The sequence below is a fragment of the Numida meleagris genome, chromosome 5 (assembly GCF_002078875.1).
Source record: "Numida meleagris isolate 19003 breed g44 Domestic line chromosome 5, NumMel1.0, whole genome shotgun sequence".
Classification (NCBI taxonomy): Eukaryota; Metazoa; Chordata; class Aves; order Galliformes; family Numididae; genus Numida; species Numida meleagris.
Window position 1 is genome coordinate 889383 of NC_034413.1, and position 25160 is coordinate 914542.

A 25160-nucleotide genomic window follows, 5' to 3' on the forward strand; every position below is an offset into this window, starting at 1 on the left:
GGAGATGAGGGATTTGGGGCTCCAGTATCTGCAGTCGCTGCCTTTGTGGGACTTCTCAGCAGCACAGCAATATATCACCTCTTCCTATAAGTCTGTCTTGTGCAATCTCTAAACAAGTGACATAATTTTTTTAGCTCCCATATCCAAGTCCCTAAATAACATGGAAGCCCATCCAGCCGCCGTGCTAATAAAACCTAACTCTAACCGATGAGCAAAACCAAGTTTTCTGAAGCAGCAGCTTTTTATCGCATCCTGACAGCGTGACAAAACCAACGTGTTTTGGGGCAGCTCTTCCAATTTGGCCGGGTTCCCCCCCCAACAACCCAGGCAATCCACCGCTCTCCTCCAGCCATCCCAGCCCAATTTTTGGCTGCCAAGCCTCTGGCACTGCAATCATCCGCTGAAATCCTCTGCCCAGAAGAGGGCTGACTTTTTAGGAGCAGGCTTTTCAGGACCCCATCCAACCAGCCTTTGAAAATCCCCCGAAATGCTGAGTTTGCCCCCCCATTTACGGGTGACCACCTCCAGGAATTAACTGCTGTCATTGCCAGGAGTGATTTTTCCTTGTGCGTATTGGAAATCCACCTTGCTGCAACTTTTTACTCTTCTCTCCTCTTTTTTAATTTTTTTTTTTTGTATTTTTTGTTTTACAGTGAAAAATGTTTGTTTTCATTAACTTGGAATTCGAACTAAAAACATATACAAAGCTAAGGAAAAAATCAAAGCTCTGCCACTGAACGGAAATTCTTAATTTAAAGGCGTGCTCCAAAGCAAGATCCATGCAGTTGGCCTTCTGGGGTCTCAGAGGACTTCTGCATGAACAAGGGGGTCTGTTCTGATGAGTGTGACTGTGAGAGTAGTTTGGGGAACGTCACATGGTAACAGAACATGCACATAAAATAATAATTCATAATAAACTTATTAAGATTCCTTCAAATAAAATCCCATTTACATCCTTTATTTTCTACTGGGAAATTAAGGATTTCTAGTAGTAGAATTTTTTTTATTCTTGGGAGACGTAGCATTTGCAGCCTTCTGCTCCCAGCACCTGTGTAGCAGACCAAAGAACAGAGCAGAACAAGTGCTGGCCATGCTCTCCGAGATTAAAGACCATCGTATGGGAATTGCTAAGCCACAGCCTGAAGCAGTGATTGAGCACCTGGTGAAGGGATGCAGCCAGCCCTGGCAGCATAGGTGGAAGCAATTCACCTGTGAGACTGGAAGGGGTGGGCCCTGGCTCCCTAACCCTATTTAAGGGCTGGCAGCCACCAGGGAAGTGTCTCTACGTGGAGGTCCTTCCTTTTGGAGAGTTTGGTGAGCCCTGATCCTTGGCATGGGTAAGCAAATCTTTCTTTCTTTAGCCAGATTTTGACCATCCTTCTTTATTGGGTAATTTAGCCCTGGTTTTCTGCCATCGCCTTTCCCTACAATCATCAGCAGCTGAACCTCCTGTGATGCAGCCTCCTGCTGTTCCTCCAGCCCAGGGATGCTGTTGTGGGGCAAAGGTTTGAACAGCAGAATGTGACTTTTGTTTGCAGTTGTTCCAGTATCACAATCCCAAGGGACAAACCAAGTGGAGCATTTCCAGATGGATCCTAGGAGCTCTGAGAGCATGCTGCTGGGGCCACCAAGGATGGGGGCTCCTACTTGTAGTCCTGGGAGACCCTTTGTACAGCACTCTTGCACAAATCCTGTTATGGGTTAGTTTCAATGTTTTTTTTTCTCTCAATTTCCACTTATTCTGCTATATTCCCATATGACGAAGTTTTTTTGAGGAGCTAAATCTAAAGCCCACTTAAGTATTAAAAAAAAAAAGCCTCACTGAAATAAATTTTTTAAAACTTAAAGAGTTTGCCTCTGAGCCTGATTGACTCATGCAAACCCACTGTGGATGTTAAGGAGAGAGAAGCCCTCGCTTAGCAGCACTCAGAAATGAGATCCCTCACGTCCCCTTATCATGGCAAGCAAGTAGCAAACAAGCAAGAGACCTTGCCCCATAGAATTTTTCAATATAAATACATATAACTATTTGGAAGATGGCTGAGCAAATGTAACAGCAAAATAACCAGAGGAAGAGAAGGGGGGGGGGGGGGGGGGGATGTGCTGTCTTTCAGTGACCTCGTGATGGTTCTAGAAGGCTGGTGTCTGGCTCTCTGCAGCAGGTCTCTTGGCTGCACTCCCTGCACAGCTTGGAGCATGAGCGCTCTTCTTGTTCAGGTAGGTTGCTATGACGTGACACGTTCCACTGGATTTATTTAGCGAGGAGTAATGACCTGAAAACTGGAACCATTTGGACTCGATGGTAGCAAATAGGTACAAATTTTTGTGTACATTAGGAGTCCTAGAAAAAATCCAAACTATTTCCTTGTGCTGTCTAGAGCCATTAGTAGATGCCAACATACAGTGCCAGAAGTACTATAAATTCCAGAGCAATAATATAAAGGCTTTTTTTTCTTTTTTTCTGTGTCCTAGGTGACCACAAGTCTTCTGCAAGTGCTGAAAAGCAGTTTGCTGCCTTTGCATCACCAGCTGTGCAGACACATTTAGTACCAGTGCTAGATGGATGGTGAGCAGCTGCCTTGTGCCGAGTGGTACCTGGAGGGGAGACTGAACATGTGGCCTTGGTCAGGAGACATGCCTGCATTTCACCTCTTTTGCCTCATTTTGATGTGTCCAAGTGAGTGTGGGCTAGTAATTTTTTTAATGGAAATAGTTAGATTTGGCAAACTACTGCAAGCATTCTTTGTTAATTCAATATTTTACTTCCGTAGGTGGATGGGGTCTGTCCCAGAGGTGTGGGTGGGAGAATCGTTACAGGAAGAGCTGGGCTCTGCTTTAGGAGTTGGGATGTGTGCTGCAGCTCTTCCTCCTGACCTAGAGCTGCCTACAAGGTACCATTGCTCTGCCTTTCTCAAGGGAACCTCGTGGGTCGTGAAATGACTTGAGAAAATACAATCCAAAACTGTTTAAAGATGAGAAGTCATCCGGGAACACTGGTCAGCTGCTGATAGTGATTGAATTCTAGTTTTCTTTTTTAATCAGAAAATTGTAGAAATGTAACTTTAACTTCTCATAAGCTGCACTCTACGTGCACATTCATAAGCCGGTTCATTTAAGCCCAGCTGAGGTCTCTGTATTTTGCAAACTATTATAGGCAGCAGATAATATTAAAACTAATACTGGAAGTATTAGAATTGTTTTGTTTCATAAGCAATAAGAACACTGCTGTTCTCCTCATGCACAGAGGAGAACACCCATACATTCAAACACTTTTAAGCTGTCTGACTGACGTATTTCAACTCACAGTTCTGCAATATTCTGTCTTGTTGCCATCTGTACAAAGGTTTCTTTGCAGCTGCCTGGTTTCCCTCATTGCCATGGGCTGGGCTGGGGTCTGAGGGGTGGGTAGGTGGCCCTGGGACTGCGGGCGCTGAGTCCAGGCATGGGATGCTCTCAGCAGTTTTCCTGCACAAGGGGATGGAGATGTTCTAGAGGAGGGAGGAGACTTCCAAAAGTCCTGGGGAGAACACACTGGTATCTGACGAGTCAAAGCAGGAAACATTACCCAGGTGAGACCTGTTCTTAGCTCAGTTTTCTTTGAGGTGCATTGCATTCAGTACCTAGGCTTCATTACTGATGGTAATTAACAGTGTAGGTGGCTGTCTTTTAATCATGCTTTTTAATGACCCAGCCCATAATGCGGTTGGTTGCTGGAGATGATGCTGGCTATCACCTATCCACTGTGAAATCCTGCAGCAGCCATTGGGTGCAATCCTTCCTCACCCTCCTGTTGCATGGAACAACCCTACCAGCCTTCCTTACATCCTCCCTAAGGCCTGGGGAAGTCACCCAGAGCTGCCTGGGAAGGCTGAGTTGTGGTGGGATGTATTTCTGGTCCCCAGCAGGGAGGCTGAGGAACAGGGAGGACCTGGTGGATAGCAGTGGCTGTGGCTCATCAGCTGATGATGTGAATTGCTATGTCCCTGATGCTGGGTGCTTGTGGTGCTTCTCCAAAGAAGGCATCAAATAAAAAACAAACTCTGGATGTGTCCATTGCCCCAAAATGGGTATACTAGAGAGGAGGGGGATGTTTTTTAGTACGCTTCCACTTTTTTTCTGTGAGACATCTTTCTTTAACAGTGTAATTAGTCTTAAAATGCAGCTGACCTTTCACTTCTGCAACCCTTTGCAGTTTTGCTTGGGAGATTTCTTTGCTTAAACTTACTTTGGCCATATGTAGGGCTGCATATCCACATGTGGGGCTGTGTGGATGTTTTCTGGCTTAAGTCGCTCTTGTAGGGGAAGGAAAACCATTCAAAGCAGTAGTTCTGTAGTAGGCTACATCCTTATACAGAACCGCTACAAGGGCGAATTAGCTGGTATGCCTCAGCACAGTATGCCAACATCCACAAGATAGGAATATTCAGTTTTAAATATATATGTATATACTTATACAACTAAGCACAGAAAAATGGGAAAGCCCAGAGCAGAAGGCACCAGCCCTTCTGCTTTCTGAGGATACCAGCGGTAGTCACTTCATCAAATTAAAACAAATGTTTTCACAACACGGAGTAATAGAAAATGATTTTTATTAGTACGTGCACTTAATTCTGATAAATGATTGTCTATGTCCTCCAAGATGACATGAAATGATACTGTGGTGTAGAACACGCGAGAAATACAGATCTAATCAAATTTCTGGGGGTAGTCACCACATTTGTTCAAATAAACACAGCGTAGGCTTATAATCTATCATACATCTCATGGCACATTGCCATACCTCATCACCCTCCTTTTCTGTCACCTTTAGGCAAATCAAGTAATACTCTTTTAAAGTAACAGGTATTCATTTATGTGACTGGTTTCTGGTCTCCGCTAGGTCTGAATTTGAGCAGAAATCGTGTTTCTGTGGGCTGCGTTTTGCACCTGGGCCTGAAGTCAATTTATTATCTCCAGTTCAGAGCCTGAGAATTAAGCTCCAGGAGAGTGCTCGGAGCCCTGCAATGGGTGAGGGAGCTCTCTAAATCTGTCAGCACTGCAGCTGCCCTCCTGGTGCTGAGCTTCTGGCAAGGAACCTCTTCCCTTTGCTCCTCATTATTTAATTAACACTGATGCTTCCAGCAGTTTGATGGGGTGGGGAGGTCCTCCACCTCTGGATCTGCTAATTGGGAGGGGGCATTGCTCTTATCTTAATGGCACGCACTGCAGTGATCCCATGGGCGCACTCAGGTCAGTGCCAAAATTTGGGGGAAATATTCCTTTATTTTTTACCATTTTCTTCTGTCCCTCCATTCCAAGAGCAGATGCCTCTTCTGTCCTGCCTTGTGTTGGAAGAGCCCCTTCTGGCCGTGCCCACCCCTTCTTCATGGTGCTTTTGACACCGGCTCTGCCACACTGCTCTGGCTGAGGCAACAAGGAAGACTGCGACCTCACTTATTTTAAATAACCAGGTAATGCTTCATTATCTCAATTACTTCTTGTGAAGCAGCTTCCGTCATATATGAAAGTTTTAATTTGGGGATCGGCCTTGGAGGTCCCCAGAGGTGCCTTCCAACCCCTATGGTTCTGTAATTATCAGTGATGGGTGAACACAACTGGCAGCTGAGCAAGGTACTGGGGCTTAAATGGTGCCCTGAGCTTGGGAACGGGCTGAGGGTTAACATATCTCTACAACTGCTCTCCATCGTGCTCTTCAAGCACATTTTTCCTGGAGAACACACAGGCCCGCACAATGATGGATGGGGCACGCTGTCATTTTGAGTCACCAGATTTTGGGATGGAACAAGAAAGCTCCTTAAAAGTAGTCAGTGTCGTATTTGCGGCTTCATTTTCATGGGCAAATATTGCTTTGAGACTAACGTAAGCTCCGTGTTATTATTTGGTAGCAAAAGTGTGCTATGAAATTCCATTCCCAAGTACTCTCAGGGTCGTTTATGCACATATAATGGGTGGATAACTCAAACAAAGAGCCCTTCTCTGCCACTTTGGGCATCAGGTCACACTGAAGCATCCATGCTGCGAGCCAGAATAGATACCAGCACAAGTTTGCTGCTTCACCAGCCTGCTTCCTGCCCCAAATATCCATCTGCTCAGCTCTGCTTCTGCAGAGCACAGCGGCAGCGGCTGAGGTTCATGACACTGGGGAGGAGGGGAAGTTGGTAAGGGCCAACATGTTCTGGGGGGTGGCTGCTGGGAAGCTGGCATCGCTGGGCTCTGTGTGCCCACCCCGAGCATTTCTTTGATGAGAGCCTTTTTGAAGGCTGTGTGTTGTTTCACCTAATAGAAAACAGACTTTGCAAATGAGTTCCTGAGCACTTTAGCAGGGGGTACTTTTCTTGCATGATTGCGATTTTCAGTTCAGGCATTGACAGCTGTGAACTTCACAATGAGACCGATGCCTGAGATCTGTGTAAAGGTCAATTTTTAATTGTGCCTTCTAGATAAAAGAAATATCTACATCGATATCGTCTAATAGCATTGATTTCAGCATGGAGTTTTCAATTATTATTCAGAATTCTCTGTTATCTTGCTGCAGTCCCGCAGCCTTAGCAGACAGTGCAATGCCTCATGAGATAACTTCTAACTCACGCCAGTGTCAAAACTGAGTTGTGACGTGCACTCCCTGCCCTTCCATAGTGAGCTGCCTGGGTAAGGAAGGCAGTTGTTTCTTCAGTACAGACCACGGTGCACTGAGGATGCCTTCAGTTCTGATATCGTGTATCAGCTGCTTGCAGATACTGCTGGTGCACAAACAAGCCAAGATCTCAGCCGTGCAGGAAGCTGCACCCCAGGGCGGTGGGAAGAAAGGCTGTGATTATGCTATTACAAAGAGAAAGGAAAAAGGCAAAGAAGTGCAGCCACTGCATGCAAAGTTCTGAGCAAGGGACCAGGGAGGCATTGCACACACAAAGTGCACTCTGCGTAGCTGTGAATGTGCTCGTGTCCTGCTTTCACTCGGTAATGAGGAGGTGCTTAATTAGCAGCCAGGTGCTGATACTGTGCTGCCTACAGCAGCGGTGTGGTGCTGGCCATGAGAACAGATGGTGTCTGTGGTGCCATTCCTGTAGTCCTTTCCCTTTGCTGGTTTGTCTGTCTTTTTCAAAGCTTTGTGTACGTGCCCTTTCCCCAACAAATCTCTGGCTGCACTGCAAGGAGAGAATCACAGAATCCCAGTGTGGTTGGGTTGGAAGGGCCCTCACAGCCCCCAGCCCCACCCCTGCCATGGGCTGGGTGCCCTCCAGCTGCCCAGGGCCTGGCCATGGCCTGGGGCACACACAGCTCTGTTTAAAACTGTTCCCCCTTGTCCTGTCACTATCAGACCACGTGAGGAGTCACTCTCTCTCCTGTTTATAAGCTCACCTTAACTACCTGACAGGAGTGCTCTGTCACTGGGGATCTCCTCTTCTGATGCTCCCCCTCTCCTTAGACCCCCATCTCTGCTCCTGAACATCTCTCTATGGGATTGTTTGCTACTTGTCCAGAGGGTGGGAAGGCAGCCTGGATCCCTAAGGATGTCTTAACTTTGGAATCATTGCTCATGCTTTGAGCGACCTTGTAACGTGTGGTTCATCACAGGGGGATCGATCCTCAGTAATAAAGCTTCTGCTTAGTTCCAGTAAATAGCTCGGGTTTATCTGGGAGGTATCATTCACCTGTTTCCAACAGCTTCTACATGATCAGCTGAAGCCAAAACACGTCTGCTTCGGGCAGGTGTGTCTGTAGGACCCCTGCTGTTAGTGGTGCTCAGAGCAGCCACAGGTACTCTCTGCTATCTCAGTAGCAATCCTTTCAGCACGTGAAGGGTGATGGTGTAAGCTCAGACAATGTCTCCGTGAAAATATCAGCACAAGGCACTGGAGGGTGGATGTATCTCCATGTGACAATTCACAGCTCAGTATTTCCTGTGTGGTGTGATGCCAGAGATCTGTGTGTCCCTGGCTGGGCATGGGATGGAGGTGCCTGGAGTTGTGCCTGGGGCTGCTGTGGGTCAGGCAGCCCATACATCACCTCTCAGTTTTCGTTTTGTTTTTACTTTCAGAAATACTGGGCTGCTCTGAGAATCCCAACCTCCGCGAGTAGTCCTTGTGCTTTCAACTGACCTTGGAAAAGAATGCTTTAATTATACACATGCTTCACTTAAATCAGTAATGAATTGCAGTTCTGCAGGGCGGCTTGCTGGGACTGTCCCCATAAATAACGCTGTCGAGGCATGCCTGGGTGGTGGGTAAGTACGGCTGTGCAGAGAGAGGGTCAGGACAAGAAGTGTCTTAGGCTGAAATTCTGAACTCGGAATTCTGTGCACTTTGTGGGGAAACTAGAAAATGTGCCCGAATCTGAAATTACCTATATGCACAATATATAAATACATAGATGTGTGTAAAATGTTATCGCTCTGCAGTTGTGTTGAATATAATCATATAGCTTGCGTGCATCCTAATAAGTTCATCAAAGGAAAAGATCAGGCAGGTGCCAAGTGTTGTAAAGTGACCTAGACAAAGAATGCGGAGAGTTTAGGAGTGCTTCACATAAATAGGAGATGATGTGCTCTGTGGAGCAAGCTGTGTTAAAGTTAAAATCGCAGACGTGTGCCAAGCATTCAGATAGTAAATCTTGTGCTCTCAATGATTCTGTGATATAAATGCGTATCTACATCTGTACAATCTGCAAAAATCGATCTATAAAACAAAGCAGATTTGTATGAGAACAGTTTATTTGGAAGCTGCTTTAACTGGTTAAAACTTTGTCTCGTCGATCATTGTCCCTGCATTAGTGAGGTGGTAGGAGGCTCCATCCCCTCCTGGCAGCCTAGGACTGAGCCCATCCCCACCAGGGCCTGTCTTCACCACCTGCTCAGTGCTGGGCAGCCTGGCATGCTTTCTGTCTGGTTTCTTTGAATAGTGATATGCTGATTCAAGTTGCACGGGAGAAACCAACAGAAACATCTCTGCATCGTGACGAGACCCACAATGACACGCGGTCTGGATGAGGAAGCATTCAAACGCGTTTCCTTTCTCAGCACGTGGGATACAGGTGAGCAGCAAAGCAACACCTCCAGGCACAGCTGTGATGAACCACTTGTGCATTGTTCTTGTATCTCCAGGTTAGCTGACATACGTATTCTTTAGTAAATGATGTGCAAACCTCATCACGTCGCCCTAAAATCACGGTAACGTATTCCATGCATTCAACCTCCATGCACTTGCATTGATGTTGAACTGCCATTGGAACCACAGACTGTACTTGTGAATGCTTATTGCTCACGTGGAAGTTTGCACAACTTGCTCCGTGCACGGCTGTGTTTAAGCAACAGATTGGCTTCCCTTGCTCGTGTGCTCCAGCACATCCCACTCGGGTTGATGATTGCTACAAGCAGCAAAGCCCTGTGCTCAGCTCAGGGATGGGGGCAGCTCTTTGCTGCTGCACGAATAGGAGAACTTCTGCTTCACCAAAGCTCGTGATGCCTTCAAGGCACCGATTCCTCTCATAGTATTTCCCAATTGAAGTATTAAAATGAGAGCTTTATATCCAGGCAATACTCTTCTCATGGTTGATAAAGGCAAATGAGGAATCATTTATATGATTTAGGTTATGAGAAGAGTATAGGAAGAGAATATAAGCAAAGCATTTATTTCCCACCTGTATAAATACATAGCTGCTGTTTCTAATAAATCTTACTTAAAAAAAAAAAAAAGGCACTGTTATGAGAGAAGAGGGAGAGAGACCCGAGGCTTTACCTTCATGCTGCTCCAGCCCCCAGTTGTTCAGGTGGGCTTTTCCTTTTCCAGCCCTTGAATCAAAGGGCAGAAATTGTGGGTGCTGGCTGAAAGGGGAAGGATGGTCTGAAGTGAGAGGCAGCTGTGCAGTGGCCAGTGATGCTACAGGTAGGTGGTTTGAAAGCAAAACTTCATATTTAGCAGCAGAGGAGATATCAGGAGCTTGAAAATGCCAACAAGTTGATAATTTGCATCCTTTTCATTAAAAAAAAAAATAGAATTGCTCAGGTTGGAGAAGACCTTCAAGACCATTGATAGGACAAGGGGGAATGGTTTTAAACTGAGACGGGGAGATTTAGGTTAGATGTTAGGAGGAAGCTTTTCACTCAGAGGGTGGTGACACTGGAGCAGGTTGCCCAAGGAGGCTGTGGATGCCCCATCCCTGGAGGCATTCAAGGCCAGGCTGGACGTGGCTCTGGGCAGCCTGGTCTGGTGGTCGGCAATCCTGCACTCAGCAGGAGGGTTGAAACACAATGATCTTTGAGGTCCTTTTCAACCCAGGCCATTCTATGATCATAAAATCCAACTTCAACCTAACCGATTTCAGCTTTGATCCTTGTTGTCTTTATCCTTGTTTAAAAAATACGTTTTGTGGTAGACACAATTTTTGAAATTTTCCACCTATTTTTTTTTTTAACGTTGGGAGATTTGGTAAAATTGTCCTTTATCCTGCAAATTTCCGCCCTGAATCCTTAGCCGTGACATTTCCAACTAATTTCTAGGTATTTTAAATATTTAGGCTTGAGAAGAAGTGAGAACTGAGGTGCTGCCTAGATTTCTGTCCTTCGAGGAGATGGCATGAATTACTGGTAGGTAGAAGTGGTGTGGGGCCAGAGGTGGTGGTGTGGGGGGCAGCGATGGGGGCTGCACTGTGGTGGGCAGCAGCTCACTGCTCTGGCAGGAAATCTTGGTTCCATGCTTGGCAAAGTTCATCTGCTGGAAAGGCACCTGCACGTGGCTCAGGGAGCAGGCTGCTGCTACAGCACTGACTGGGGAGTATTAATTGTACACTGCTTGATTTAGAACTTTTTGTAGGTGAGAATAAGGTCCTAGCTCTACTAATGTCTCTATACCACCATGTTGAAAGGATGTATTAGAATCACCAAGGCTGGAAAAGACCTGCAAGGTCATCCAGTCCAACTGCCCACCTACCACCCATATTCCCCACTAAACCACATCCCATAGTACCACATCTAAATGTTTCCTGAGCACCTCCAGGGACGGGGACTCCACCACTCCCTGGGCAGCCCATTCCAGCACCTGACTGCTCCATCAGAGAATATCACCAGGATGAGGCATGGAAATACCAATTAAATTGGTACCTTGTATATATTCAGGGTTTTTATTGATACAGGAGTCAGTATTCTAGGTTGTTATAGCCACGTGGATCAGGCCAGATTTTCCCAAAAACAATTAAGGGCGAGGGAAAAAATGGCTCAAGAAGTTGCTGTAATATTTTTTAGAAAGTTCTGAGAATATTTCCCTTTCCAAATGCGGCGACGTTATCTCCATTAGTGACGTTACACCTGGAAGAGAGATGCCATGGGGTTTAAAGTTGATCCTAGAACTATTCCTCGGTGGAAACGGGACTGCTCCTGGGCTGCTCCACTCCTGCCTGGAAACACGTTAAACTCACCCTAATTCCTACATGAGCCTCTGACAGTTCTCATCTGCTTGACACCAGCTACCAGTGCTGGTGATTATTCATTCGGGCTGGCTGTTAGTGATAGTAATAAAATGTTGACAATGCCTTAGGGTAAAGCTTTCAAAAATGCTTTTTAATAAACTGTGAAAACTGTTGTTTCAGCAATTGGAAAATAATTAAGAAGCAATTACAGAAACAAACAGAAATCCTGAGCGTATAGTCAGGCCATTAAAATATATTCTCGAAGAAATTGCCGCAGTCACACTTGGAAAGAAAAGCTACATTTAAATAAAGCCACGGCTATAACGAACTGAAAAGGAAGAGAAAATGAAGCCATTCACCCTGGAAAGAGTAAGTACTCATCTGCCCCCCCCAGCACCCTGTCAATCTATGGTAGTTTTTCTTCCCTTAATTTTCTTATGCAGAGTGATAGCTGCACGTTTTGGAGCCCTTCTTCGTTGTTTCTAAGCAAGTGTTGGCTGCTATGTGACTGTGCTGCAGACACCAGTGTGTGCAGGTGGAACACGAGGGGGAACAGCTTCGTGTCTCCCAGCTCTGAGCCCCCTGCCTCCCTTCTCCAGCAAGCAGGTTAGTAGGCATTTAAGTACTTTGATACCAAATCCTGCATTTGTGGTGGGAGTGCTTCTGGTTCCAGGTAGGGCAGAATTAGAGCCGTTGCTCACCGACCCACACGGCGTATCGCAAAATCGATCAAATGCTGCCGCAATAAAAGTCAAGCCCTGCTCATGTGCCAATACGGAGGGATGATTCTGCTTATAAATTCTCTATGCAGAGTGCTGGCCATCTCATTGAAAGAGCAAAAATCAATGGCATTACCACTCATAAACCACGCTCATTGTGACTGCTTCTCAGAACAGCTCTAATTGTCATACTGTGTCTGTCTTAGAGGCTGCCTCATAACAATGCCTGAAATAATTCATGGAGACCAAAAGAAGAAATGGGTGCAAAAGGCCCCCACCAAAAAAGCAGCCCATTGCCAAAACTTCATCTTTTAGATAAGGAGAGGGGCTAAGGGCATGGCTGAAACAGCTCCCTATTGACTGAAGGATGTGACCTCTCCAGCTCCCTGAAAGGAGCATGTGGTGAGGTGGGGGTCTGCCTCTGCCACGGGTAACAGTGACAGGTTGAGAGGGGATGGCCTGATGTTGTGCCAGGGGAGCATCAGGTTGGGTGTCAGAGCAATGTCTTCTCCAGAGAGCGGCCAGGCACTGGCACAGCTGCCCAGGGCTGGGGAGTCCCCATTCCTGGAGATGCTCAGACCTGGGGGGATGTGGCACTGAGGGGTGTGGGCAGTGAGCACGGTGGGATTGGGGGTCTCAGGGGACTTTTCCAGACTGAATGGTTCTGTGATTCTAATGTACAAGTCATCCCAAGAGTGAACCTGTGTTTAGTCATCACAATCTGTTGAGTGGGTATTTAGGTTGTTTTTTAGGGTAACTTTATTTAAACCTGCATGGGGTTGGGTTAAGGAAAAAATCAAGCTAATTAGAGACTACCTGCCTCGCAGTAAGAGAGCAGATAAACCAGTTTGTCAGTTATTAAGGATAGAAAATGGGCATCTTGTGTTTTCTTGCAATGAAAGAAGGGACTTGGCTTTAATGGCATGGCTGTGTCAGGGCAGGATCTTCCCCTCCGAGGCAGCTAGGCAGGGATGTGCCTGCAAGCATTGGCAGCGAGCTGCTCCGTACCAGATGTGTTCTCCTAGAGGCACGTTTACTTTTTTGAAAATAAATAAATAAATTAGGTATTTCTAAAAGGAAGAGGAAAAGGGGGCAGAGGACAGAAACTCCACGGCTATTTAGGGAGAGGCAGATTTGCAGAAGTTAAGGGATGGGGGACACAGAGAGGGGGTGATGGCACAGTGAGCATCACTGCAGGTTGTCCCATGGAGCCACTGCAGCACCCCCTAATTCCAATGATGCACAGATAAAAGCTTTCCCCCCCGCTCTTTGCCATATCTTCCATTAAATTAGGTGCAGGCAACGAGTGTATTTGTCAAGCACACTTTGCGCTGACTCAGCATTCCGGTTATCTGGTGGGCATTAAATTTCACACTGGTGCAGAGCTTCTTTTTTTTTTTTTTTGTTTCCCTTGGCGAATAAATTACAAATGCTAATTTCTGCTCAGTTGAAGAGAAGATTAAGGCAGCGTAACAGACAGGCATGCCAAAATATTTATTGAATAAGTTGCAAAAGCGAAACAAAAAGGCTGTGTATTTCAAACTGAGCACTGAGCGGGGCTCCAAGCTGAATTTAAGATCAGCTCCTTTATTCACCCAGAATCCAATTTAGTGCAAGTATATTATATCCAACATCTGTATGCTGAAATCTACTGCTGAATAAGCTTCTGAAATTATATTTTCTGCAGTTTCAATGTATACTTGCACATATGTTTCTTAGTAAATCACAATAATGACCCTAATTCCATGTGGAGGACCTGAAGCAAATGCTGCCCCTGGGCTGGTACCCACCCATCCGCAACTGCTCTATGAGGTTAGCACTCATTTTATTTTATTCTCTATTTCCATCCAGACTGTTGTAAATGAATGGGGAGAACAATCTGAAAACTGTTATAGAGGTGTTTGAAATGTAACACCTGCATTAATACCTATTTTTGACATCACAGCTGGAGAAACGTGCGGTTCTGTTTCAGGTCACTCAGGGGTGGTGGGCTGTCCTTTTTTTTCTGGTGAACACGGGCTCTGAGCTGGGGGACGTGGGCAGGAAAGGTGCTACCTGTGTGCCAGCGGGTTGTGACTGATTGGGTATGAGCTCCTATGGTGATAAAGAGACAGAAATTAAAAATATATGACCAGCAAAATAATAGGATGAGATAGGATGAGGGAGGATGGGAGGTAATGGCCTTAAGTTGCAGCAGAGGAGGTTCAGGTTTAGGAAACAGTTACTCTAAGAGAGCGGCCAGGTGCTGGCATAGCTGCCCAGCGGTGGGGGATCCCTGTCCCTGGGTGGGGGGGGTTCAGGGCCACGGGGATGGGGGTGGTGGGGCTGGGCTGGAGGATCTCAGTGGTCTTCTCCAGCCAAGATGACTCTGTGATTCTATGGTGCATCATTAAAACTCTGTAAGCTTATGACTGAAACGTATGCATGCAAGTGAATTGTGTAATGCATCCACAGAGAATTAAAACCTTACCTTGAGAAGTTCTGGCCAGGGCTGAGTGACAATTTGAGCTGCTTGTGGAATCACCTCTATCTTCACAGGCACAGAGAAAAGGTAGATTTTGTTCTGTTCCTGAAAAGCAGTTTCTATACCATCCTTCCAGCTTTGCAGGCATTAAGGACTTGAGTTAGCTGTATAAAATAATGAGTTACGCTGTGTCTGCATTAAATAACAGATATATGTCAGCATTTCCGTGTCATCCTTCTGTCACAGTAAATGAATGACAGTACAACATATGGGCTCATTAGGTAACATCCAACAGGTTAATATCCATCGATGTGTTGGATTTCATTTATGCTTGTGTAAGTGTTTTTAGAGATTCCAGCAAATGGAGCTAGTGAGAAGAAAATTTGACGAAAGCCAAATAATTTAAGAGAGCATTGGCAAAAATGAAGTGCTGAATTTAACCATTTCAGTATGTGTTGAGTCTCAGGGCTGCAAGCAGTAGGAGCAGCCTTGGTGACTTTTGGTACCAAAAAAAAAATGAAGAAAAATTGTGCAGTTCTCTTTTTCAGTATGAGCTGCTCAGCAAAGTTAAATTGAATAATAAATATGCTTCAGAAAATAAAGATCTGCTTGCAGATAGATAGCTTCTGGAATTGTGGGAATAAAACACTGAGCGTGGCTGCACTCTTATTGCAGCTAAAAGCCAGATCCAACAGTGAAGTGATAAACAAATGAAGCTTTAGCATCCACAGGCCTCTGGATCCCAAGAATCACCTTGGGATTAGGAGTCAGAATAAGAACATGAGCTACGTTTACTCCACTGTACAATGTAGATGTCCTGTTTAATAATTGATGTTGATGCCCTGATGATGCAGTGCTAGTTAGAAGAACACATGCAGTCAATGTTCTCCCTGCCTGTTTTATTCTATTTATACTAACCCCTCGGAGCAGCTGCTGCTCAGCCATGACAGTGGTGCTCACAACCTCTTTTCCAGAAGTCTCCAGTGACCTGCAGCTCCAGTGATGTCCACTGCCAATGTTTCTCTATTTAGACGAGAAGAGTACTTCCTGCATCCTTGTGAATATCTTCTGCTGTGCTCTACGCAGTGGGTAAACCAGAGACAATTACTGACATGTAAAACCCTTAGTGCCCAGAGCCACCAAAGCCCTGTGGGTAGACATAAGTCCAGCTTGGTAAGCTTGGCTTATGTGTAAAGGGAAGAAGTTTCTTAGGTGCCTTGCAGGGCCAAGGATTGCTAAAACCAAGGTGAAGAATAAGCTGCCCCATGCAGGGTTTGCTCTCAGCCCCTGGAAATGGGCTTAAATTCACCTGCTAGGCAGATGTGCTCATCATTTAGAAGTTAATCCTACATAGCTACCTCTGTATCTTTAAGGGGAAGGTGATGAAGCTCTGGAACTGGCTGCCCAGAGAGGTGGGGGAGTCTCTTTATATAGAGATATAGTGCGACCTATTACAGGGCACCTGCTTGAGCAGGGGGTTTGGACTCCTTTCTCTTGAAGTCCCTTCCTACCCACGTGCTCCTGTGACTCTGTGTTTCAGTAATACTGTAGCTGTTGCTTGTGTGTATGTGTATCTTGATGTACATAGTCTCATCTATAAATGCTATTGTAAATACAATTTGAAGTCTGATTATTTGAACTGTTTCCACCAGCTTTCTCTTTTGTTCCTGTAATGCTGTAACGTGATATGAAGTACAGCAGTAAGAGTGGAGTGGCACAATCCTAGGCTGCAGCAAATGAGAACAAGCCCACATACAGCAGCCATGGATGCAAAAACGAAGGAAAAAAAAAAGCTGCTTACCTGTAGAAGGCCTCCAGTAAGCAGGGATCTCCAGCAAGATCCCCTCACCTCCACTACCACCCTTTAAATGAGGTCTGGGAAGGGGTGGATCCTGGCTCCACCCCTTCCAGTCACTCCATTACAGTCCATTACACACACCTGAGCTCCCCTGGGTTGGCCTTGCCTTCCCACCAGGTGCTCAGTCACTGGTTCAAGCCATGACTTAGCATTTCTGCTACTCTCTGCCCCTTCTCAGCATGAATCAGTGATAGAGCAGGCTCAAGGTAAGCCCTTTCCATTATTACAGTGATCCTGTATACCATGACACTTTGTACAATTTGCCTGTCTCAGTATGGATTGACAAAATATAAGACGATTGATGATTGGTTCTTGGTTGAGATTTATCTTCCTTTGTGGGTTAGTAGTTGATAGGTCTTCCAGGGGCACATAGTTGCTTGGAGCAGGGAAGGTTTGGCTTGCATTCCATCAGTCCCATATAGTCCACCACTGGTTGTCATGCTGATCTTATAGTGACACTGGAGCATCTTGCCGCCATGTTGCTCCACCCAGTGATCCTGTGGACTCAAAGACATTCATGAGGAGTAGCACATGTTTCAGAAGGGGTAGGTCTGCCCTCCATGGCAAGATACACGCCATGTTCCTGACTTGGGTCAACACTTCAGCTTGCACTGGGACATGTCCCGGCCATCTGTACCATACTCTTTGGCCCAACGTCTGAGGCTGCATAACTATATCTGGTTTTTGCCTGGCATACCACAGCTTCTGATGTAGCCAGCAGGTGATGTTCTCAGACAGTGAATCCTCAGTCCGTAGGACTTGAGCCAGCACGTCTGCTTCATCATTTCCCAGTGACTGTAAAAGCTGGTGGCCAGAAGCATGGTAGACATGCACAGTCCTGTGTTTAACCACATTCCATGTGTCTAACCACCGATCTCTGCCCCAGATTGGTCAGGTGTGACTAGCCCATTCCCAAGTGGCCCACTGTGTAATCCAAAGAGTGAGCCCCCAGTACACAGCCCAACTATCTGTGCAGATATTCAGTATACTGTCACCAGGTTCCTTGGTGATAACCACCCACACGGCTTGCAGCTCTGCCCATTGGCTACTCTGACCATCCCCCTCATCAAACCTGATTGTTTCAGTGGAGAGATGGTACACCACTGCTCTCCACTTGCTCGGGTTACCCTTGCTGGATTCATCTGTATACCAGGCATCTTCAGCAATGGGATATTCCCCTTCCTGAACGGGACTCTTCTCCAGTGGAGCAACTGTTGTTTCTGTCTGCACATCGCTGTGATATGTCACTGAGCCTAAGATCTTCTGGAGTTGTTCTTTCAATGGTGACAAAGACAAGCCACTCCTCTGGCTGAGATAGGAGACCCATCATGGCACTGTCTGTGCTTGGGCCTCCCCTGTCTTAGGAAGGTGGGTCAGGTCTTTCACCCACTCCTGAATTGGCAAGGTGGTCTTAACTATGACTTCAGATGTTTTGGTTATTGGCTCTACTGCCTGTAACGCAGAGTAGGCAGCCAACAACTGTTCTTCCATCATACTGTACCTCTCTTCTGCTCCGTGCCAAACCTGAGGCCAGAACCCAACTTGGGTTCAAACAGAATTTTGGCACTGCCGTAGGCCCCAGCTGAATCCATCCTGAGTTACATGGACATCTCGTTCAGCTGGAAGGGTAAAATTGAATATACTCAGCTCCTGGGCCTGTTTAACAGCTAGCATTGCTTGCTGGAATGCCTCTTGTTCCCTTCTCCCCCAGTCCCATTTTTTGGCCTTTGTGAGTCAATACAAAGGCCTCAGCGCTGCTCTAGGTTGGGTATGAAGGAACGCCAGTATCCCAATATACACAAAAACTCTTGCAGTTGCGTAGGCATGGTAGGGACTGGCAACACCTGAACCTTGTCTATTATTGCACTGGGTAGTACTTCAGTCCTTCCCCACCAAAATACACTTAGGAATTTCACCGACAAGCCTGGTCCTTGCACCTTTTGTGTGCTTATAGCCCAGCCTTTCTCTTGTAAATGAGTAGTTAATGAGTCTATTGCCTTTCCTAATGCCTCCAGCGAGTCAGATGTCAACATGAGATCGTCAGTAGAGCGGTACAGTTTAATCCTGTTAGAATTATTCCAATCTGCTAGGTCACACACCACTAAGTTACGGCAATAGGAGGGTGAATGCACACACCCTTGTGCCAGGACCTGAAAAGCCCACTGCCTGCCTCCCCACGAAAATGCAAACTCGTCTTGTGATTCTTCATGGATAGGAATACTGAATAATGCATTTGCCAAGTGTAGTACACAATGGCCGGTTTCTGTCTCCCTACTCAATGTGCCCATCAGGGAGGCAATATTTGGTAGGGCTGCATGAATGGGCAGAATGACCTTACTTAATTCCCTGTAATCCACTGTCATTCTCCACCTGCTATCTGACTTCCGTACTGGCCAGAAGGGGGGAATTATATGGGCTATGTGCAGGTCTTAAGACCCCTACTTTTTCTAGCTCCTGCACCATTCTAGAGATTTCCTCTTGCTCCCCCCCCCCGGGAGGCTCTACTGCTTAGTATTAGTAATCCAGTGAAGACTTGGCAAGCGAATAGGCTCATGTTCTGCACGGCCTCTTAATATTGCCTGCACCATCCGGACACAAATACACCTCTTTCTCAGTCTGAACTCTCCTGCAGTCATCTGGAGAGTCAGACCCCATAGTATGTCTATACCCAGTATATACTCTGGAATTGTGGCAATAGGCACCTTATATTCCCGGGGTGGGAGATGCCCAACCCCAAACCTCAACCATGTGTGGGTTAGAGGGTGGTCTGTCCCCCAAACCCACCAGTCATCACCCTGTCTCCCTGGAATTTGGTCAGAGGACCGTAAATAATTGATGCTTCTGTGCCCATGTCCACTAGTGCCATAACTTGCTGTATATTTTTTTGGGACCAAAAAAAATAGTCATTTCAACATAGGGCCTCTGGTCCTGTCAGGGGGCCCTATGTGCAGAGGGGCTGGCATACCCTGTCGTGCAAGTAGCTGAGCAATTGCCAATTCTTTTTCCTCAGGTGGCTTGGGCATAGTGGCACAGGTCACTTGAGGAGGCTTCTTCCTTTTATTGGGAACTAGGAAATACTCCAGGTTCCATGTTCCTGATGGTAAATATATATACATTTATATATACATGTTTTTCCCAACAATTTCTCTCCCCCACTTTTTGGGGGATATTTTGAAACTCTTGCTTGTCCTCCAACTGTCTCCATAGCTGGAGGAGGACATGATTGGGGTGGAGATCAATTTTAACAAAATCGAACCCCAGCCTGGATTAAGTCACTAAACATCTGCTGTCAGGATACCTGCATGGGTCCCCACTGAGGAGTCCGTGGGGCATGTCTGCTGGTTTTAGTTACAGGGAAGACCTCAGCCCCTTCCAATGTTTGGATATTGCGCCTGGTCCAAAGGTGTTCTGTGTCCCCCAGATCAGCCACCAACTGGGCTGCTTGATGGATGGTGGCCTCCAAGGCCACTAAAGGGTTCAGTATGGACACCAGTGCACCGTACTGGTGGGGAGAGACTTGTTATAGTATGAGGTCCCTCATTCCTGCTAAAGATTTAACCAAGTCAGGACTCCCAAATGCATCATTATAAAAGGCCTCCTTCATTCCTAGTTCTCTGAAATAATTCTGGAGATCTTCCACTGACGTCCATAAACCAGTATTTATCTGTACCTCACTTTTGTTCAGCCATGTGATTCTACACACCACCATTATCCACTGAATTAGAGAATGGTTCTCATCACTATGTAATATGGTCACATACAGACTCTGTCTGAGGGCCTTCTTGGCCTTCTTTTTTGTTCTTGGATTCAACTAGGATCCAAGGATCCTGCTGATCCAAGTCCTTTTCCCCTTCTAATGATATTGGTTTTAATTTCAAAGGGAAAGTTCAATTCGAAGGGGAGGTAGTTTGCCCTGTCAAAAATGTAGCTTCATTTTCCAGTTGTCTAATAGAGGCTTTTAAAAGCTCATTTTCATCTTTTAAATCTTCCTCATAGTAATAATGTGTTAATAGGTAGTAGCAGTGGCCATGCCACAGCAAATGCTGCTACTACTCTTTCCTTGATTGTCAACAAATTTTGTCCTGATTTATTTGAAAAAGTCAGCCATTTTTGAAGGGGATTTAATGATGAGACCATTGTCCCTTAAAGGTTGCCATTCTTCAATAATCTGAGCAGCTCTCAGCCACAGGGAACCCAGGAACTCTGGGGTTTCCCCAGGGAGTTCCTCTTTCAGTGTATTCAGGGTCTCAGTGACCATCTAGTGCATATATATATATATATATATATATTAAAGGTTATCCATTGTAAATAAGAACCTGGTTGGCTTGCCAAGTGTAATGCTATAATGTGATGGGAAGTACAGCAATAATAGCAGAGCGGCATAGTCCTAGACCTCAGCAAATGAGAACAAGCCCTCACGCAGCAACCACGGAACAAAGGAAGAAAAGCTGCTTACCTTTGGAAGGCCTCCAGTAAGCAGGGATCTCCAGCAAGATCCCCTCACCTCCACTGCCAACCCTTAAATGGGGTCTGGGAAGGGGTGGATCCTGGCTCATTCCCTTCTGGTCACTCAGTGCATTGCACACACCTGAGCTCCCCTGGTTGGCCCTGCCTTCCCCCAGGTGCTCCATCACTGCTTCAGGACCTGACTTTGCATTTCTGCTACAGGTCCCCATATAGAAAATTCCTTTTACTTCCCAGTTATAAAGTACTTGGTTAGGATTTTTGCTTTTCCCAGTGACAAAGTGAGTGATGCTCAATAGCCACATTTACAGGGCACTCAAATCCCTACCCACAGACTACTTTTGTCATGAAAAGCAAAGTTGTCATGGTGACAGAGCAGCCTGCCGCCTCATTGCAGGGAAGTGCCGGCAGGAGGTGGGAGCGGAGGGGCACAAGGGGTCAACGAGTCTGGGCCCGCGGCCGCTCGATCTTCCACAGCGTTAACAGCACAACTCTCAGAAAACCGAGGTAACAGGATATGCATAAGAAAAGCAGAAACTTCTTTCGTTCACCGCGGCTGGGAGAGAAGGAGTCATTTGTGGAGTTATTTCAACGGAGAGATATGTGACCGGCATCGAGACGAGAGCCATGACATTCTTCTGACAAGTAATATCAACAGTAATTGGCTTCATCCCTCTTCCAGTGTCTCTGTCGTTAATGAGATTTGTGATCTAATTTTTCATATCTCTGTCAGATCTGTTGGGAATAATTTTTCTAACAAACATTTATGGACATAATATGTGCACATTCATCAAACACGTCCCTTGCAATCCAGCATTCTCCAGGAATTATTTCTCTTCTGACAGATGAGTTTAATAAAAAAAAACTCTCCGAGCTGAGCGTTCTGAAACATAAGAATTCAATACTAATAAAAACTTAACCTACCTCGAATCAGAGCGCTCCTTCTAAATAGAGAGCGAGCGTCCTCACGTTTAGCTCTCATAAACCCACTTCGCTCCACGGATGCGTGGTGATGATACGCCCGTCATTCACGTTTTAGGAAGGAGGCGATTAAAATACACAAGGGCGAAGTGATTTGCCAGGTTTACCTGACAGTTATCTCTTAACGTTTACTTACAGCTCCTCGTGGAGCGTGCAGGAGACTGCTCCTGAGCCGGGCATCGGTCCTGCAGGCGTCGGCAGCCAGGCACAGACATCACTCCTGCAGGCTGCTGTCTGATGGAGAGCGGCCCTTGGCTGGGAGGAGCTGCTGCTCCCTCCTTTAGACCCAGGGTAAGTTTTAAATCATTCTGGGAAGAAAGGAATGGCCTATTTGACCCGCACGGAAGCGAGGTGTAATGAACACGCTACAACTTCTGCAGTTATGGAGACATACAGGCAGAATCGTGCGTTTCCTCGGAACTCCAGAAGCCCTTTCTTAACGCGAGCGCTGTGCAACTGAGGTATTTGATCTAAAGCGCGAAGAACGGTTTAATTGGACAGATTAACCTACTTGGTGCATCTGAAACGCTTTCATGCCATCAAAATCCATCAACGACATAGGCTTTAAATGGAGTTTAAAATAGTTTATGAAAAGAATATGGCAAGAGGTAGGAGAGTGACGATCCACCGTGTTTTTGCTCGTGCTCTTCTGTAGCAGCAGGTACAGCACCAGGAATGGCATGCTCCTACTGCAGGACCCTGCTGCCCCGGAGCGGTGTGTGCATGCCAGCTGGGAGCACACGGCCGTGCTCCTCCCTTTGGCTGAGGAGAAAATGGCAGTGGAGAAAGCAGAAAGGAACAGGTCAGGTCCGTTATCAGAGAACACCATGCACGGCACGAAAGCTGAGCAGCAGCCAGCTTCTCTTGCTCACAGAGAGCAGCAGCAGCACGCCAGCTCTGCAGGCACGCACTGCAGAGAAGGAGCGCCCCGGTGTCTCTATGGGCAGTGACAAAGTGGTGCTGTCTTCATGATGACAAACTCTATGAATGCACTGCGTCATAAGTGCAGAATTGCTCTGTGGTACCCGGTGTGCCTCACCTTCCAGCTGCACAGTCACAAGATTTCCAGCAATAAATGCTTTGCTCCTGAACTTTAGGCAACTGAGCGCGTTTGGTAGCTTGTGTGTGTCACCTGCGTGCTCTGAATTCCTATTTTCAGGATTTCCTGTCGTTGAGGCGACTGATTTAAGTGCTGACAATGATGGTGACTTTCTGTCTATTATCAAGAAAATAATATAATTCACTTTAAAACTGTGAGCGTATTTTCAAGAACAAAGTTCAAGTGTATACGTTATAAATCTACAAACTATCTCTGTGAGCTGTGCAGGCTTTACATCCCTTCAATCCCATAGCCTAATATTAGCAAAAGTGACAAGACATTAACTGTATACTAGTTGAATTTTTCACAGATGATTAAAATATAGAAACTGTGCAACAGATGTCTCCTTTTCTTTGAGGTGTAATAAAAGAAAAGCGAAGGGGAAATGAATAAATCGCCTATTTTAGGGATTTTATATACAGTGCAAATAGACATTTTCCTTTTAGACATCTCACCAGGGGGAAAGCATTGCTCGCAGCGAGCAAGAAGACGTACTGCTGTCTGAGCATGGCACTCAGCAGGCAGCGACATGGGCAGGCTGCTGTCCCAGGCAGGAGCATGACCCATTGGTTTCCAGGGGGCAGGAGCACGTGCTGAGCACAGGAATCACTGCTCCCAGTAATGCAGGGTCGCTGAAGTCAGATAACAACCTCCATCCTTAAAAAAGAAAATACCTTCCTCGGTTGACACGCCATGATTAGTCGGAGCAGCAGAGGAGCAATGCGTTGCGCTGTCTTTACTTATTTCTTTAGTCTTGTGCAATGGGAGAAATGAAGTTGGAAGTGGTATGGGGCAGCACTGCTCTGACCCTTTGCAGGCTCTGGATGAGCAGAGTAGGACCCGTGAGGACATTTCTTCTTGCACCCTTGCCACAGCTCGGTGTGCTGCAGCTCTCACAGCTCTGGATGGGATTTTGCCACCTGCAGGTTGCAAACCTTCTTAATGCCAGGAGAGAGCCCATAGGCCCACTGTGCTCCCTGGGAGCTCTGGGCGCAGGAGCTGGCTCTGTGCTCTCAGCCTTGCTCTGGTGCATCCGTGTTTGCAGAAAGCCATCCAGCCAGGTGACCCGGCAGCCATTTGGGCTCCTGGAGTGAAATTTGTTGAAGGATCAGGGTAAAACACGGGAACCAAGGCGACGTGCCACAAAGCGTTCCCTGCACAATGGTACAATTTACAGTGAAACACACAAAATGCGCTCCGAAGAAGAAACAGCCCTCTGAAAACCACCAGAAACTGATGGTATTCCATGTCTTTTCACAGATAATAAAGTTTGATAATAATAAATAGAAAAGCAGGCTTGGACTTGAAGAAGCTTGGGCTGAAGCCAGAATCACAGAGAGCCAAGTGCTGAAGCACCTCCCAAAGCCCAGTGTTATTCCCTGGGATGGGATGTAACTGCGAGGAGCACTGCTGTGCCCTGCAGCATGAACCGTGGGTTGTAAGCAATTTACAGCAAAATATTGGTGGGATTCTTTCAGCATATTTCTCAAGTCTGTGCGCTGTGGTGTCATTACTGATGGTTGGCAGCGCTGCTGGCAGCGTACAGTGTGCACGCTCCCGATAAGAGTGCCCAATGTCTTTGTTGCACCAACTATGAAAAGGCCAATTTATGAGTCACAAAAAAAGTGTTTCTATTTTGTCTCTCGTATTCGCTGCTAAGAATCTCAATATTAGCTTCGCTTTGCTGATGGCAATAAAGAGGAACTAGGTAGATGCAATGAGCAGCTAGAGAAATGATAAACACCATAGGCAAAAAATTCTAGTGTGAGGTGTGCTGGTTTTGCCCATTTTTCACCAGTTCTCAAGGCAACAGTGATAAGAAATTGACGTCCAAATAGCACGGCACCTCGTTTTACTTCCACCAGGATGAAGGGGAGTCGCTTCAGCTCCGCACTGAGGTTTCTTATGGGATGTGATGCAGTGGGTGCAAACAAGCCCTTCCAGTTGGGAGGACACGTTCGGGCTGATGGTCAAAAGTGGAAGTTCTGTGAAATCTGTGAAGTCAGAAGTGCTCCTTAGCAGAACTGTGCCCTCTGATCAGGACTGTTCAGGCTCACAGGCTTCCCTCCCATGAGTCCAGAACCCAGAGGTCAAGTCAGGACCCCAGGGCAGCGCCCAGGCAGATGCGGGACCCGTGGAAATGCTGAAGATTTGCCACTTGCTGAGCGGTTTTGA

General features: G+C 46.4%; 1 long non-coding RNA gene across 2 annotated transcripts; it reads left to right on the forward strand.

The window, feature by feature from the left end:
* Nucleotides 1288-10884, forward strand: LOC110400271. 2 transcript variants are annotated; one of them, XR_002439729.1, is made up of 6 exons: nt 1288-1337; nt 2473-2677; nt 5304-5450; nt 8039-8224; nt 8899-9030; nt 10513-10884. It is a non-coding gene; the product is annotated as an uncharacterized LOC110400271 (long non-coding RNA). The 2 variants fall into 2 exon arrangements; XR_002439730.1 differs by lacking the exon at nt 1288-1337 and adding an exon at nt 2132-2217.